This window comes from Sminthopsis crassicaudata, chromosome 1, assembly GCF_048593235.1.
Source record: "Sminthopsis crassicaudata isolate SCR6 chromosome 1, ASM4859323v1, whole genome shotgun sequence".
Lineage (NCBI taxonomy): Eukaryota > Metazoa > Chordata > Mammalia > Dasyuromorphia > Dasyuridae > Sminthopsis > Sminthopsis crassicaudata.
In genome coordinates, this window is record NC_133617.1 from 752,808,499 (window position 1) to 752,822,015 (window position 13,517).

Below are 13,517 nucleotides of genomic sequence, written 5' to 3' on the forward strand. Positions count from 1 at the left end.
CTCAAGTCTCCAGAAAAAAAAAGTCTTCCATAATTCCTTCTAATTCTAGTACCTTTATTGATCATTACCCAGTGGTCCTGCGCACCAAATTGTTTGCAGCCTGTGTCCCCCATTAGCTTGTGAGCTCTTCAAGGCTGCTTTTTCTTCATGTTTAGTTCCTGACAAATAATCGGCATTTAATAAATGATTATTGATCATGTGGGCACAGAGCTTAAGTCGTGAGGATACCCTGAAGAGAAAAACTCAAAACAACACAAGCTCACACTGTGGTGAGGGAGACCCCATGAAAACAATGGGATTCTCACAAAATAGATGTCAGTGGAAGGGACAGGGAGAAGGCCCCTTAAGGAGGAGGAGGAGGAGCTTCTGGCTCATCCCAGTGTCCAGTTGGTCTCCAAGGTCCCTGCTTTCCTGCTCCAGACCTCAGACCTCAGGGTTTCCCATTGAAGCCTTGCTCCTTTTCCTCAGTATCCCTCCTGAGACCTGACAGAGCTCCACCTTCAGAATTCATTTTTCTTCCTAAGAAAGCCACTCCTTTTCTAACTCTTGACTTTTTTCTGACTCAACTTCTCAGCTGGACCTTCTGTGAGAGCAGCTCTTCTCCGCCCAGAGCAGAAATCTTCAGATTCTTAGGGGTGGCAGGATTGTGGAACAGTCTCTCCCTGACGGGCATCTGCAGGATGGACAATCATAGAGGAGGAGCTCAGCTTGGTCGAGCTGGCAAGCTGAGCAGGCCCTGGGCTCGTGGCAGGTCACTCATCTGGGCCCCCAAGTCCAATCTTTCTATGGGCGGGAATTGGGATGGGAAGTTAAGAGGAGAGAGCCCTCAGTTTCTGGTCATTGTGAGGAGATAATGAGCAACTGCTCTCCATGAAGAGTGCTTCTCTACCAACGCAAGGCATGAGGGGCTTTCCAACAATGGAGCCCATTGGAAGAGGAAGATATCAAGGTTACACAGCCCCTTCTTTGGGCTTCACTGGACACCACAATGCAAAGAAAAAAAGTAAATGGCCCTTGACCCATAGACTTTTGGGGTTAGCCAGGAACACAGATAACCATAATCCAAGTCCAGACTTCCTAAGTGCATTTTGCTGCAAACATTCAGGGCTTGGGGATTCATCAGGCTAGTGTTCTGACCCACAATGCAGATGGGGCTCGTCCACTCTGTCTCTTGTCCATGTCTGTCTTATAAGATCTCCTGCCTCCCATGCACTGGACCTTCCTCACATCCCCTTGGGGTTAGAAGGATCCTAATGCAGCTTTGGATCCAGGACTCGTCCTTCTTCTTGACTCAGAACATTTGCTGATGTTCTTTACAGAATTTCCCCGCTATCATTGCTCATCTGAACCACATTAGAGTTGCTCACACCCACCACACATCCTCCTGCCCTTCTGGAGATCGATTTCGGTCTTTCTGACCTCGTGGTGACTCGTGACACAATTTGGAAAAAAGCTCTTGATTTCTCAAAAGCGGTCCAGCCTGCTCTCCCCACCCCCCAATCTGGTTCTGCTCCCAGGGTGAGGCCATATCCAATGACAGACCACAAGCAGCCACACTGCTTCTCACTATAGGAGAACACCAGAAAGAAAGATGTCCCTCAGTCTGCAAGTTCCCCTGGGAGAGAAAAACTTCACAATTGGTAGAGTTTGTTTTATTTCACATCTACAAGCAACATGAAGCATCATGGGAATTCCCACCTGGCCCCAGTTGTGACTACAAAGATGGTCTCGACTGAAAGCGCCATATTCATTTATCAAACAGATTTCTGCTGAGCATCTACAGGATAAAATGCCATAAAAAGACATTTTGTCAATTTCTCTAAGGTGTCTATAGTGACAACTAAGACAAATAGTTGATCCTGGGGGAGTTGTCAGTGATAAGTTCCTAGAATAAAAGTTTAAAATGCCCCTGAACTTGAACCAGATCCTCTGATTCCCAATCCAGCACCTTTATTCAATTATCCCAGAAATAACCTCAGAGTCAAAAATGGAAAGAATTCTAATTTATTAAAATCAAACTTACATGATCTCATCTCAGCTTCAGGCCCACAATTACTCCTTTCCTCTTTCCCAAATCCCACACTGGTGGGTTTTAGATATTTTAAAGACTCCAGCTGCTCTTAACTTACAACCTAAGATTCACAGAATTATTCACAGAATTTAAGAGTTGGCAGTAAACTAAGACCACATTTCTAGCAGCTGAACCTAAACGAGAATCCAAATCTCTCTCTCGTTCCCCTCCAGTGGTCAGCCAGTCTTTCCTCTAAGATCTACAATGATGGGGACCCTTCATTTCATTTGTATGTAGCCCTGAGTGTCAATGAAGTTTTTGTGTACCTCAAATATGGGCCTGTCTCTCTGCCACTTCCCAGTGCCTAGTTTTAATTTTTTCATTCAATAAACCTAAGTGCCTACTTCATTCCAGGCATTATGCTAAGCTCTGGGGAGGCAAAAGACAGTCCCTGTCTTCCCAGAGCTTACAATCATTATAATGGGGGAGACATGCAAATATATGTAAAGCAAGCCCTAGACGAGAGAAATTGGAAATAAAAAAATTGGAGGGAAGTTAGGTTCTTACTAAGTGCTAATGAGATGATGAGATATTAGGTTCTTATTAAGTGCTAAGTTGGTACTTGACAATTCTCTAGTTCCGGCCTTTATTGGGAGTTTTACTTGTGAATTCCTGGGGAAGAGCTTGCATGCTTAGGAGGGGCAAGTTCATTGGTTGAAGTAATTTTTCCCAGAAGCCCTTGGATTATCCCATGCCCTTTCTCTGGGAGGATAAAAGAGGGCAGCTCTGGAGGAAAGAGTTTTGTCTGGACGAGACTTGAGGCTGCTCTCTGCAGAAAGGGAAGTCAGCTCTCTACAGGAAGAAGAATCTGTCCGAGAGATTTGAGTTGACACAGCAGATCTCCTCCCAGAGAGCTTCTGGAGACAACAGCACGGTACAGAGGGAAACTCTCTGGGGCCAAGCAGACCACATCTAATCCTTTTCTACAATATGACATCTTTCCAAGTCCTGGGAGATATCTAATACAGTGTGCTGTACATCTTCTCCCAGTTACTCAACTCAACTTCCACATTGTGTGAGGATCTTTCAGCATCCTGGACTATTCTTCGGCATGCTTTGCAACTTGCCCCCCTCATGTCATCAAACCATGTCACCCAGGACTGGTCACTGCATTTCAACTAGGTCCAATCATGACAGAAGAATGGTTACCTCCTGAGATTAATACTGTATTTCTCAGAGTGCAGCCTAAGGCAGACTCACTTTTGTGGTTCTCATTTTGTGCAATTAATCCAACACAGATCCTGGAGTCCACGAGAGTCACCAGAGCTATTTCAAATCAACTCTTTGTTTACGAGATACATCTCCCTGATTCCGTATTTTTTTTACTGTTTAGTTTAATGTTTTATTTTCCTCCAGTTATATTAAAAACGAGTTTCTTACATTTGTCTATATTTTAACTTAATTAAAATTTATTTATTTAATGTTTCCCATTATATTAAAACAATTCTTTTTACAATTAAAAAAAAACTTTTGAGGTTCAGATTTTCTTCCTTATCCTCATTCCTAATCCCCACTAAGAAACCACATGTGAAGTTATGCAAAACATTTCCATAATAGCCATATTGGGAAAAACATACATCTCCCACTCTGATTTAAAAAAAAAAAACCTTCAAAAAAACAGAGACAGAAACAAAGAAACAAAGATGGAGACTGTATCAATATGTATTCAGGTACAACCAGTTCCTTCTCTGGGCATGGATAGGATTTTTCATGATAGGTCCTCCAGAGTAGTCTTGGATGATTATTGCTGAGAATAGCCAAGCCATTTACAGCTGTCATTCCATTGTTATTCCTTTGTGTATATTTTACTTTTCTTGAATACATGGAGGGATTTCCAGATTCTTTTTCTGAAAGCATCCTGCTCATCATTTCCCATAGAAGAATAATATTCTATAATAATCACATATCACAATTTATTTAGCCATTCCTTAATTGATGGGCATCCCCTCTGTTTCTATTTTTTTCCTCTGAGAAGAAAGCTGCTAAAATATTTTTGAACATATATGTCTTTTTTTACTTTAAAAAATCTCTTTTGAGATTCATGCCTAGTAGTGGTATTGTTAGGTCAAAGAATATGCATGAATTTATAAACCTTTGGGTATGGATCAGGGCTCTTTTTTTTTTTTTTTTATAAATATGACTCAGGTTCCTCTATGTTTGAGAGATAAAGCCTTATCAGATAAACTTGCTTCAAAATGCTTTTTTTATATTTATTATTAATTGTATTTATTATTACCATTTATTCTATTTTCTGTAGCCTTTCACCCTGTCCATCCTCAAAAGTGTTTTGCTACTGACTACTCCCTTCCCCAATATGCTCTCTCTTTTATCACTCTCCTCCTTCCTGAATCCCATTCCTCTATTTTCCTGCAAGGTAAGATTGATTTCTATTCCCATATGGAATAAGTAAGGAAATAACATATTTCTTCTTTGAGATTCACTCACTCACCCTCTCTTCTCCTCTTCCACCGAATAAAGTTTTTTCTAGACTTTTTTAAGGAAGATGATTTATACCATTCCCTTTCTCCCAGTACATTCCTCTTTCGTCTCTTAATTCATCAACTTTTAGATATTATCTCTTCATGTTCATGTCCTTGGTCTATATATACTCCTTCAAATTTCCATAATAATGAATTACCCTGAGAAGGCACCCCATAGTCCCTATTAAGAAACCACATGTGAAATAATACAAATTATTTCCATAAGAGTCATATTGTGAAAGAAAACATAAAATCCCCCCAAAAAATCCTCAAGAAAAATAAAGTATATAAAAAAGGAAGGAAAGAAGATATGCTTCAATCTGGATTCAGACATAATCAGTTCTTTCTCTGGATTTGGAAAGCATTTTTCATCACAAATTCTTTAGAGTAGTCTTGATCTTGCACTTTGAACTTTGACTTTAAAAACATAAAATCCCCCCAAAAAATCCTCAAGAAAAATAAAGTATAAAAAAGGAAGGCAAGAAGATATGCTTCAATCTGGATTCAGACATAATCAGTTCTTTCTCTGGATTTGGAAAGCATTTTTCATCACAAATTCTTTAGAGTAGTCTTGATCTTGCACTTTGAAATTTGACTTTTTGGATTCAGATATAGGACTTTAGACTCATCTTGTTAAATTTGCCTTATTGGTTGTGGACCAACATTCTAACCTGTCCATATATTTTTTGGATCTTGACTCTTTTTTCACAGAACATGGCAGCCCATCCTGACAGTCCTGTCTTCCTGCAATTTAAGAAGTTTTGACGTTTAGGCTTTCATCTAAGTTGTTGATCAATACTTTTTTTAATAATAATTTTTTATTTTCAAAATCTATGCAAAGATAGCTTTCAACATCCATCCTTGCAAAACCTTGTGTTCCAAATTTTTCTCCTTCCCTTCCTCCACCCACCCCCTCTCCTAGACAGCAGGTAATTCAATATATGTTAAATATGTGCAATTCTTCGAAACATATTTCCACATTTATCTGCCGCACAAGAAAAATAAGATCAAAAAGGGCGAAAAGTGAGAAAGAAAACAAAAAGCAAACAAGAAAAAGGTGAAACTGCTCTGTTGTAATTCCCACTCAGTCCCCATAGTCCTCTCCCTGGATGCAGATGGCTCTCTCCATCACAAGTCTATTAAAATTGGCCTGAATCACCTCATGGTTAAAAAGGGCTCCGTTTAGCAGAACTGATGATCACACAAACTTCTTGTTGCCGTGTACAAGGTTCTCCCGGTTCTACTCGCTTCACTGTTAAGTCTCTCTGGGCCTCTCTGAAATCAGCCTGTAGTGATCAATAACGTTAAGCAGCAGATGGCCGGGGCACTTCGCTAGAGAAGTACTATCCACCCCTTCCGGACTACTTTTGGGGCTAGTAACTCAAGTAGTCCTGGACCCATCCACCGGACCAGTCCCCAGGGATGACGTGGGAGAACTGATCGCGGGTTTGCCCCAGTCCCAGGCTCCCTGCGCACACAGAACCCCCCTGAAAGGCCAGGCTCCTTCCTTAAAAAGGAAAGGATTAGTCTGAAGGAAACACTTATCCGTCCGCAGGCTCTACGGTTCTCTTTCTAAACGTTCTCGGCTCATCTCTTTAATGGGATGCTTTTTATTCAAGTTCCCCGGCTTCGAGTTAGAGGATTCCAGCATCTCTCCCTTCGGGAGGATCCGGGCCCTGATTCGCTCCTAAATGCCAGGTTGCCCAGGCAGTGGAAACCAGCTAGGGGGGCTGCTACTTGGAGGGCTGCTGGGGGGGCTGCTGCTGGGGGGGCTGCTGCTGGGGGGGTTGCTACTTGGAAGGCTGCTGGGGGGGCTGCTGCTGGGGGGGCTGCTACTTGGAGGGCTGCTGGGGGGGCTGCTGCTGGGGGGGCTGCTGCTGGGGGGGCTGCTACTTGGAGGGCTGCTGGGGGGGCTGCTGCTGGGGGGGCTGCTGTTGGGGGGGCTGCTGCTGGGGGGGTTGCTGCTGGGGGGGCTGCTACTTGGAGGGCTGCTGGGGGGGCTGCTGCTGGGGGGGTTGCTGCTGGGGGGGGCTGCTGCTGGGAGGGTTGCTGCTGGGGGGGCTGCTGCTGCTGGGGGAGCTTCTACGGGGGGCTGGTGATGGCGGGAGTGCTGACTGCCGGCGCATAGAACGCGGCTCCGTCTTCTTTGGCTCCGGCTCCTTACTTTGCTCCATCTCCTTCGGGCTGCGAGAATCCATCGGGATGACGAGGGCCGGTTCTCTGCCCAGCGCTGTCACCTACCGGTCCTTTCCCGTACTGCAGCTGCCGGGCGGCCCCGTGCCCCCTCGCCACAGACTTGCTCTGGTTCGGGCCAGCCCAGGCCCTTTGTGCCAGCCCGTCTCTTCAGCGGCGGGGATCCCGCTCAGCTTGGACTCCTTCCGGTCTGCCTGACCTTTAGGTTAGGGAAAGAAAACGCCCCTCACTGCCCATCCTGCGCCTGGCCACGAGCGGATCCCCCGGAACTCACGAGGGGAGATCGTGGGCCGAGATGGGCCCAGTTTTCTCTCCCCTTCCTGCCAGCATCAGTCACCGTTTCCCCCCTTGTGTCTGGTCTACACCGAGCCAGTGGAGGAGAAGGGGCCCGAGCCCTCGCCCGGCCCTCCCTCGCGGAAATTGGGCCACGTGCGCATCACCTGGGCTCCCAGGTGCGAAACAAACACTCACGCCAGTGACGTCTGCTGCCTAACGTCCATTTAGTTTCAAAAGCACGTCCATTCACCGGCCAGTGTAAGAAGCACAGCCCAGCGCCGCTGGTGCAGCAAAGGGACCGAAGTGCGAGGCCGTGTGCACAGTCCCCGCTCCCCCAGACCCAGGGGGCTGGCAGGGGTCACCCAGGCGTTGGGCCCTGCTGGCGCTGTAGAAGGCGGGTTACCTCCCCGCTGCGGTGAGCCAGATGCCCCATTATGCCGCCAACATGGAGTCACCGAGTACCTTAATACACTTGGGCTTCTGCAGTGCCCAAGGGTGAGGGGCACTGGGCACACAGTCGGACAGAGGTGAAGATGTGGACAGGAGGCCCAGAGTGCGGCTCTCAGAGCTGCGAGGGACCTCAGGGCCACGCCATTCCCTGCAACATGGAAAAGAATTGCCAGAAAAATGGAAATGGTAATTCCTTGCAATTGGACCTGGTTCATTCCTTGCTCTTGTATCCCCAGTAGCAACCAACACCCTGGGGTGTGGACCCTGAGCCCCTCTCCATGCCGGCTGCCCTGCTCGACACTCATCCTTGTCCTTCCTCAAATGGGCCTTCCACAACTGAACCACCCTTAGGCCTCCTCCAATCCCTCCCCATCCCTCCATTAGCCCCAGATACTGCCTTCCTTCCTTCCTTCCTCCCTCCCTCCCTCCTTCCTTTCCCTTCCCCTTCCTTCCTTCCTTCCTTCCTTCCTTCCTTCCTTCCTTCCTTCCTTCCTTCCTTCCTTCCTTCCTTCCTTCCTTCCTTCTTTCCTTCCTTCCTTCCTTCCTTCCTTCCTTCCTTCCTTCCTTCCTTCCTTCCTTCCTTCCTTCCTTCCTTCCTTCCTTCCTTCCTTCCTTCCTTCCTTCCTTCCTTCCTTCCTTCCTTTTCTTTCCCCAAAGGTATTTGAAATGACTAATATAAAATTATTAGTACCCAAGGCTGAGAAGGAAAGCACTACTAATCCCATTACTTCTATGGGAGACAGCCTACTGAACAGCAAATAATCACCTCACAAATCAACTTTTGCCAAAATTAATCTAGAGCTGCTTTTGGATTGGTCAGTGAAGGGAGTAATGTCATGTCATGGGAGAAGGGGTAGAAAAAGGTGGTAGGATATTCAAGATATGACAAGAATTAGCCTGTCAGTCTCAGCAAACAGAACTGCAAAAGGTGGTCGGTATTTCCTGTAGCAAAGGATAAATCACAGATTTATACATATCCACAGATATAGTGGAAGAAGGAAGCTTAGATATCTGAGATATATAAACAACAAATAGCTAGATAAATAAATGTGAGTACATATGTGTGTGTATATACACTATATGCATATGTATTACTAATAGCCATTTCCCAATGCATAAAAGAGTCAAAGGATTTAAACAGTTCTCAAAAGAAAAATCAAAAAATATTCACAACCACATGAAAAAAAAATGCTCCAAATCACTAATAAAAAATGCAAATTACCATCACCTGGGGTTTTGCCTCCTACCTTTCACATTGGCAAAAAAAGGAAAAAAATGTCAACAGTGTTGAAGGGGTGGTGGAATGATTGCACACTAATGCATTGTTGGTGGAAGTGTGAAATAAGACAACCATTCTGGGATCTAGAATATTGTGAATAAAGTGTCTAAAATGTCTGCACTCTTTGAAGCAGAGATCCATTACTAAGTTTGTGCCCAAAGGAAGCTTTTTCCGATAAAAGTCCCCCATATACTCCAAAATGTTTTAGCAACACTTTGTTTTGTTTTATTAAAGCTTTTTATTTTCAAAACATATGGATGGATAATTTTTCAACACTGATCCTTGCATAGCCTTGTATTTCAGATATTATTCTCCCTCCTCCCACCCCCTTCCCCTAGATGGCAAATAATCCAATATATGGTATACATATTAAAATATGCTGAATCCAACATTTATACAGTTATACAATTCTCTTCTCACCCCACCCCCAACCCCCAACCCCCCCACGGAATGCTTTGTGATAAGAGGCAGCTTGTCTCTTCTCCAATAACATTTCCATTGACAAAATCCCTGATAATTTCCTGAAGTGGAACCACTGGAAAGGGCCTGGGATGCTGGTGAGTGGGCTGGGCTAGGAGCAGGACTATTGATCTGGGGCATCAAAGAGGGGCAAAAAGAATCAGAACATTGTTTAAAAGGGTTTAGGAACCTACTACTAGGAAGTAGTTTTACTACTTAGGATGGCTGGGAGCTCCCCACAGATCTCACCGTACAGAATCAGCTCCGGTTCTGGTCCCAGATAATTCCGATCACCAGTGGGAAGAAGAGGCGGCTGCCGTGAGCCCAAAGCTCCTGGGGTGCGAGAGCGTGGGGTCCAAGCAGTAGCAGCTGAAGCGGGGAGAGCGCCGAGACCATGGCCAAGAGGATGCCAATCACGCAGTAATTGATGGTGGCCACCCCATTTTCCTGGCTATCTTCAGGCCTGTGGTTGCAGCCCCCGCAGGACCAAGGTCAAGGAGGAATCTCCTTAGAGTTGATCATCTCACATTCTTGTCATTATTGTGTACAATGTATTCATGGTTCTGTTTGTTTGGTTCAGCATCAGTTCATGTAAATCTTTCCATGCCTTTGTAAAATCAGCTTGTTCATATTCCATAACATTTATATACCCCAATTGATGGGCATCTACTCATTTTCCAATTCTTTGCTACCACAAAAGAGCTTATAGCAGCCTTTCTTGTAGTGAGGAGGAACTGGAAACTGAGTTTTTTTTTCTCATTTTTTTCCTTTTTGATCTGATTTTTCTTGTGCAGCATGATAATTGTGGAAATGTGTATGAAAGAATTGCATATGTTTAACACATGTTGGGTTATTTGCTTTTTAAGGAAGGAGGTGGGAGAAAGGAGGGAGAAAAAATTTGGAACAAGGTTTTGCAAGGTAAATGTTGAAAACTATGCATAATTTTTTTAAATAAAAAGCTTAAAAAGGTTACTATGGTGACAAGATCAAAATATATATTCTGAAAATGACAACTAAGTCAAAATGCTTATATCCAAAGCCTCAAAGAAAAATATGAATTGCTCTTAGGCCATGGGAGAGTTCAAAAGGGATTTTTAAAATCAAGTAAGAGAGAAGAAAAATTGTGAAGAGAAATGAATTTGGTACAAGCAAAAAAAGGCGTCTTCAGCTTAGTAAATCAGGCACAAAAATTCTGAAGAAAACAAAATAGACTCAATGGTAAAAAGGGCACAAAAATCCAATTAAGAGACAAATGCCTTGAAAATCACAATTGGCCAAATAAGAAAAAGGAGCACAAAAATTCACCAAAGAAAAGAATTCCCTATAGAGTAAAATTGGCCAAATGGAAAGTACAAAAGCTCACTAAAAATTTCTTAAAAGTTAGAATTGGACAAGCGGAAGCTAACAACTTTGATACATCAAGAAACAAACAAAACAAAAGAATGAAACATAGAAGAAAATCTTAAATATCTCATGAAGAAAAACAACGGACCTGAAAAATAGATCCAGGAGAGACAATTCTGAAAATTGGACTACCTAAAAGTCATGATAAAAAAAAGCCTAGATTTAATTTTTTTTTCAAGGAAACTTGAAACCAGAGGGTAAAATGGGAATTAAAAGAATCCATCAGTGACCTCCTGAAAAAGACCCCAAAATGAAAAGTTCCAGGAATAGTGTACCAAATTCCAGAGCTCCCAGGAAAGAATACTGCAAGCACCCACAAACAATTCAAACACTGTGGTCATTCAGGGTAATATAAGATTCAGCAGTTTCTACATTAAAGTATAAGAGGGCTTAGAATATGATAATCCACAGGTTAAAGGAACTAGGATTAAAACCAATAATCACCTAACCAGCAAAACTGAGTATAATCTTGCAGGGAGAAAAATGTATATTCAATGAAAAAGAGGACATTTAAGCATTCCTAATTAAAAGAACAGAGCTGAATAGAAAATTCAGATGCAAGATGAAAAGAGGCATAGAAAGGTAAAAAAGAAAACCATAAGGAACTTGATAAGGTTAATTGTTGACATTTCTCCATGGAAAAATGACATTTATAAGCCCTAAAAACTGTCTAATTGTTAGGGAAATTAGAAAAATATACATAGACAGAAAGCAGAAGTGTGAGTTGAATTTGATGGTATGATTATCAAAAAAATAAAATAAAATAAAATTAAGGAATAAAAAAAGTTCACTGGGAGAAGGAGAAAAAGGTATAATGGGATAAATTATCCGACACAAAAGAAGCCTGAAAGATTTTATAATGTTGGAAGGAAATGGGGGAAGCTGGGAGGGGTACACATGAACCTTGTTCTCTTCAGAATTGGCTCAAAGAAAGAATAACATACATACTTAGTTGGCTACAGAAATCAATATTACCATACAGGAAAACAGGAGGAAAAAAGCATCAAAGAAGGGGTGGAGTGTAACTGATATAAGGGAGGTAAGTTTGGGGTCAGAAGCAAAATCCTTCTGAGGATGGACAAAGTAAAAGAAGAGAGAGTGTGATAAACAGGGGGAACCCAGAATGGAAGGACAATCATTGGTAATCGTTACTGTGGGGAAAAAAAGTTGGTAATCATCACTGTAAGAAAAAAAAAAAAAAAAAAGTTCTACAGTGGGTAATAAAGACTTCCTTTCTCAATCACGAAGAAAACCAAGTCAAATTTATAGAGATAAGAACCATTTCTCAGTGGATAAATGGTCAAACAATACGAACAGGCAGTTTTTCAGACAAAATCAGTTTTTTACAGTCATATTAAAAATATTTTAAATCTTATTGATGAGAGAAATGCAAATTTAAAGAATTCTGAGCTGTTACCTCATACCTGTTAGGCTTATATAACAGAAAAAGATGACATGTTGGGAGGAATATGGGAAAATTAAAACACTAATGGACCATTGTAAATTGAATACTGATTCAACCACTCTGGAGAGCAATTTGGAACTATGCCCAAAGGGCTATAAAAGTGTGTAAACCTCTTTGACCTTAGCAAATACTACTACAAGGTCTGTATTCCAAAGAGATTACAAAAAAAAAATAGGAAAAGGACCTACGTGTACAAAATATTTATGGCAGTGGGGGAAGGTAGGACTGAAAAGTGAGGGGTTATCCCCTGGGCCATGGAGAAGCTACTACAAACTCTTGACTGCTTTTTTGCCTCCTCCAGTAGTTTCTTTTCCATGGGGTGTGTGTGTGTGTGTGTGTGTGTGTGTGTGTGTGTGTGTGTGCATAAGGGGAGCATGTGTATGTGGCTGGATGTGTGTGTGAGGGGGCACGTGTGTTTGTGAGTGTAAGGGGTGAGTACGTATGTGAGTGTGAGCACGTGTGTGGAGGTGTGTAAGGGGCATGCGTGTGTCCTAGTATGTATACTTGAGTACGTGTGTGAGTATGAGGGGGAGCACTATGTCCATGTGTGAGCATGGGGGTCAGGTGTGTAAGGGGGCCTGTGTGTGCATCAGTGCATGAAAGGGAACACTATATGCATCTGTGTGAGTAAAGGGGCAAGACATGTGTGTTTTGAGCGGTATTAAACCCAAGGGGAAGCTGTGGAAGTGTAAGGAAGGAAAGGGTCTCGTGTGTCAGGAAGAAGGGGGGCTTGTGGGTGTCAGGAAGGGGCGACTTGCATGGCGGGGTGAGGTCTGGGGGTGGCCCATCTATCCCCTCACCCCGGCCCGGCTTTGCACCTGACCCCCACACTACATCTCCACTAAACGCTAGCTTCGGTCTCAGCCTCCTCCCGCCACCCTTCCCTCCAGTATCTTCTCTCCGAGAAGCGATCTCCAAGCGGGGTTTGCACAGCTGGCCCCTTCTGGAATGGGCTCTGACAGGAAACCAAATGGAAGTCTCCGAAGCGGGGAGAGGCCGGGGGTGAGGATGGAGGCCCTCAGGAGGTCAGCAGGGCTCAGGCCAGGGCGCAGGGCTCCCACTGGGGTGGCTTCTTCCCCTGGTCTCACCTCTCTGACCGGGAAGGCTCGGGATGCTTCCCCTTTTCCAGGCCTTCCTTCCTGTTTGGACTTTCTTAAGTCCGGTTTCCAGTTTATAAAAGGTATTAGCTAAAGCTCCCATCTCCTGGCTGCCCCGAAGCTGTCGGCCTACTGGGAGATGCCTTGCCTGGGCTCCTAGAACGGGACTCCTCTGCTTCCGAGGGAGGAGCATCCAAGGGCCTCTTCTGTTGCAAAGATGCACCCCCCACCCTCATACCCCCTACCCCCCCACACCTATGCTCCTCCCAGAGGCCCAGAGGCCTCAGGTGCCCACGGGAGCTTTGTCACTTCTCAGGTCCCGGACCCTTTTGGTGGCAGTCTG

The 13,517-nt window shown here is 44.0% G+C and overlaps 1 long non-coding RNA gene across 1 annotated transcript; it reads right to left on the reverse strand.

The window, feature by feature from the left end:
• Nucleotides 1-5,605: 5,605 nt before the first annotated feature.
• On the reverse strand, nt 5,606-7,426 carry LOC141555944 (uncharacterized). Its single transcript, XR_012486395.1, has 2 exons — nt 7,216-7,426; nt 5,606-6,943 (listed from the first exon to the last, which is right to left on the reverse strand). It is a non-coding gene; the product is annotated as an uncharacterized LOC141555944 (long non-coding RNA).
• Between the last annotated feature and the right edge of the window lie 6,091 nt (nt 7,427-13,517).